Source organism: Panicum virgatum, chromosome 7K, assembly GCF_016808335.1.
Source record: "Panicum virgatum strain AP13 chromosome 7K, P.virgatum_v5, whole genome shotgun sequence".
In the NCBI taxonomy this organism is placed as follows: Eukaryota; Viridiplantae; Streptophyta; class Magnoliopsida; order Poales; family Poaceae; genus Panicum; species Panicum virgatum.
The window spans coordinates 29,926,433-29,930,964 of record NC_053142.1 but is presented as its reverse complement, the minus strand read 5'-3'; the positions used below and the strand labels follow the sequence as shown (position 1 = coordinate 29,930,964).

Genomic DNA, 4,532 nt, shown 5'->3' with positions numbered 1-4,532 from the left:
TTTGTTTGCATCCATCAGGTCATGGTTTCAGGCGTTACGCTAACGTCCATGCATGCGATGTCATGGCTGGATCTGAGTTCGCACAATCACATACACGTGCGCACGGGCCATCGCACGAACTGAGAGGACCAAGGGATGCTAGCTCCGTGTAGCTAGGTATGCTTTGAGCCTTGGACAACTCTTTTCTGTGGATATGTTACCTATATATAGGCCATGGGCAACGAGCTATCTAGCTAGCAAAGCATGGCCCAAAATATATATGCTAATGATGGTGTGTTTGAGGCCCGGCTTTGGGTGGCTTCGGCGGCTTCAGCTCTTCGCTACCGTAATTGACACTGTGCAATACTGTTTTGGATTGTACCAAGAAGTTGGAATGCAAATCGAGAAACAAAATGAACTACTCCTTTTGTCCCTTATTAAGTGTCAATTTTGGTTTCTGTGCCACAAATTTAACTAGATTTATAAAAAAATACGTGCAACATTTGTATCTCTAAATAAATTTATTAAAAAAATTAAATTTAAAGATCCATTTAATGGGAATGTATCAGGTGCAAACTAACCTCTCCGTGCAAACTATGGAAACTTCAATCTGAGTCATTGGATCAACATCCAAGGGGTATGGGGGGACTGAGTAATTTTACAATCTGGACCCGCTCTTGGATTGAGTAATCACACTTTTGCAAATCCCCCGTCCCACCTCTCTGTGCCCCTCCACTTGGATGTTGATCCAATGACCCAAATTGAAGTTTTTATAGTTTGCACGGAGAGGTTGGTTTTGCACCTGATATGTTTCCCTATTTAATATATCAATTATGTATTATAAATATTAAATATTAATATTGTTTTATATAAATTAATCAAAGTCATTTCTCGAGAAGCGAGAACGACAGATATTTAGGAACGGAGGAAGTAAAAGATAGGTGAAGCCAGTTTTTAGGACTCCACTGGCATCAGGCTACAGTTTTAAAGCAAAAGCTAAAGTTTGTTAAAGCTGTTCCAAACACACCCTAATTTCTTCGAGGAGGGTACGAATTTGAAGTGCAATGGCTCGTCAGGCCCATGGCCCCCTCCCCCGGCGGTGGCAGAGGAGAATAGAGCCGAGAAGCCACTATCTGTAAGAGTGATTTGTACGAGCTAGGGCGTGCACACAAGGGCTAGGAGCGATATGTAGGAGCTAGGGCGTGGCGGCAGCATGGTGAACTCAGAGAGAAATGAGGAGGGGTCGAGGGTGGAGACCGAGTGGAGGTACCACCAAATCCACCGTCTCTGGTGAGTCTCTTCAATTTCTCACGGCTGCGGCTTTCATTCGTCCTTCCCCGAGGATTGAGTGTCACCATGTAACTGGTGTTAGGGCTTATTTAGTTCTCAAAATTTTTTCTAAAGTATTCGTCACATCGAATCTTTGGACGAGCATTAAATGAAGTAAAAAAATAACTAATTACACAGTATAAGTGTTGCATACGAGATGAATCTTTTAAATCTAATTAGTCCATAATTAGATATTAATTATTAAATAACAACAAAATATATTACAATATATTGTACGGGTACTGTTTGGTTATGTTGCACAGGGACTGTTTATGCAGTATGACCATTATCTTGCGATGCGATTTTTTTTGAAAACTTATCTTGCGATGCGATGGACTGGCAAATCACCGCAACAGAGTACTCGGTGACTCACCGATCTCAATTGCTCCTTTCCTCCCTCCCATCGTCCTCCACTCCTCCGTTCCCGCTGCCATTTGAAACCCCACCTCCGATGGCCACCGCCGACGGCGACCCGCCCCAACCCTTCCCCGCCGACCTCGACGACAACGGATTCCCCGATCTACCCTCCTCCCCCGCCGCCGCCACCACCACCAGCAGCGGCTTCGCCGAGGATTTCTACCGTAGCGGCATCGACTGGTCCTCCCTGCGCGCCCCTCCGCCGCGGCGGCCGCCCGAGGGGGCAGCTGGGGTTAAGGAGAAGGGTAAGGAGGGTGGCTCGCTCGTCCAGAGCAGCCTCTTCCAGGCGTGGGGGATCGAGAGGCCACGGCGGGAGGAGGGGGCCGGGGCTGGGGATTCCTCGCTCGTGCAGAGGAGCCTCTTCCAGGCGTGGGGGATAGAGAGGCCGAAGCGAGAGGGGGGAGGGGCTGGGGACGCCTCCCCTTCCCCTTCCCGTTCCGGTTCTTGGTCGGGAAGGAAACGGCGGCGAGGAGGCCCCGAGGAGGAGGTGGCGGCGGCGGCCATGAATCCCCGCACTTGCCCCTTCTACAAGAAGATTCCCGGTAAAGGCCTCACCGTTTCATGGTTGGATGTGTGTGTTGTGAGTTGTGACTTCGTGGTAGTGATTGAGAAATTAATGAAGTAGCGAATGCCTAGTTGTGCACTAATTGAGAATGTGATATTTTGCTGGAGCAAATGAGGATATAGCTTGCCCTGAACAGCTGACACAATGATTTTTAATTTTCGCTGAATCAATTTGTCTCATGCACCTATAAATTGAATGAAACTAGGCACGCCATTCACGGTGGACGCATTTCGGTACGGAGAAGTTGAGGGCTGCTCGGCCTATTTCCTCAGCCATTTTCATCATGACCATTATGGTGGATTGACCAAGAAATGGTGCCATGGCCCCATCTATTGTTCTGCGCTCACTGCACGCTTGGTAAAGATGTGCCTGTCAGTAAATTCAGAGTAAGGCTCCTTTGTTTCCATAACTCTGTGAATGATTCCATGGTGATACTATATTCTTTTAGCACCTAGCACCAGCATCATGTATTCAAATTGAAATCTGCAGTTATATTTGTCCCTTGGAGCTTGATACTGAGTATGTCATCGAGGGAGTGACAGTTACCTTGTTGGAGGCCAATCATTGCCCTGGTGCAGCTCTCATTCACTTCCGACTAAGTGATGGAAAGACTTATCTCCACACTGGGGATTTCAGAGCATCGAGATCTATGCAACTGCATCCACTCCTCCAGAGAGGACGCATAAATTTGCTTTACCTGGACACAACATATTGCAATCCCAAGTACAAGTGGGTCTGCAATCTTGAAGTTTAAGCATTTGCTCTATTATAATTACTTTGCTGAACCTGGTAATTTGTAGGTTCCCACCGCAGGAGGATGTTATTGATTTTGTTGTGAGCACAGCTCGAAGATATCTAAAGAAGCAACCAAAAACCCTCATTGTTGTTGGGGCATATAGCATTGGGAAAGAAAATGTGTATCTAGCGATTTCTCAAGCTTTGGAGGTACTATGCAGTTCTAACTTAAACAACAACTATTAATTTTGGAACATACAGGCCTTCTAATTCTCAGATAACTTCTTTTTAATTTATTCCTGGAAGGTACCCATATACACCGATGCATCGAGAAGACGGATTCTTCACTCATTTGGTTGGAAGGACTTATCCAAAAGGATATGTTCTTGCAATCAAAGCTCAGCACTTCATGTTTTGCCCCTTGGATCTGTAAACCATGAGGTTTGAAAATGAATTTCAGATTGATTCTAAGAATTTAGCAAGTGACCTCACTAACTGGACGGTAGCATTTGTTAGAACTGGAAGAAGTACTTGGGGACTCTCAACCAACAATTTCTAGCTGTGTTGGCTTTTCGGCCTACAGGTTAATGAAGTTTTGGAGATAAATTCTGTGCTTCCACAATATGGATTTACATGGTTCTTAATGTTCGTTTTAATGTTTTATCAGGTTGGACTTTCTCTGAGGCAACTGGAAAGCAGCTTGACCTAATAAAACCAAACTCTAATGGCAGCGTAACAATCTATGGTAGGATTTGTTAGTTTTGCTGATTATAGTTTTCATTTTATGCTTGCTATTGAAGATGTGAATGAACCAAAAATTTTCCAGAAAATGATTTTTTTTTTGTATGCTCAGTGTGAACTTACTTTCTGCCTAGCGCAAACTTAACTTATTGATCTTCTGAATTAAAAAGGCTAAGTTGCTAGACAAGATGCAAGGTTGACTTTCACTAACTACATAATGATTATGTTGTCCAATGATATGAATATCTGATTTTCCACATCTGGAGATTGCCAATTGCAGACAAAGCTAAAAAAGTGCACCCTACACTTGAAGTTCCTTCAATTATTTGCAGATTTTAAGCTTAAGTTGTTTTAGTAGTACATGAAGAATCAAATTAAGAGTCATACTGCAAAATAATTATTCTATACTTGCCTTAACCTGTCCAATATGTGAACATTCTGAATTCCTAACTCGTATACAGGTTTCATTAAGTTACTCTTTCAAACTGTTTTCTTCTGCTTGTAGGTGTGCCTTATAGCGAGCACTCAAGTTTCACTGAGCTTAGAGATTTTGTGATGGTAAATCCCCAATTTTGATATTACATTGTTGTAGGCTTGGATGGATTCTAACTATAGGTTAATATTTTCATGGCTAGTTTGTGAGACCTCTAAAGGTAATCCCCACTGTCAATGTTGGCAATGCGGCAAGTCGAGATAAAATGCAAGCATATTTCCAGGAGTGGCTGAAGGGCTCGTGATAGATGAGGCCTGATCAATTTTTTGTATG

General features: G+C 43.8%; 1 pseudogene; it reads left to right on the top strand.

Annotated features, from left to right (window-relative positions):
• The first annotated feature begins 1,669 nt into the window (after nt 1-1,669).
• LOC120640839 lies at nt 1,670-4,532 on the top strand (annotated as a pseudogene).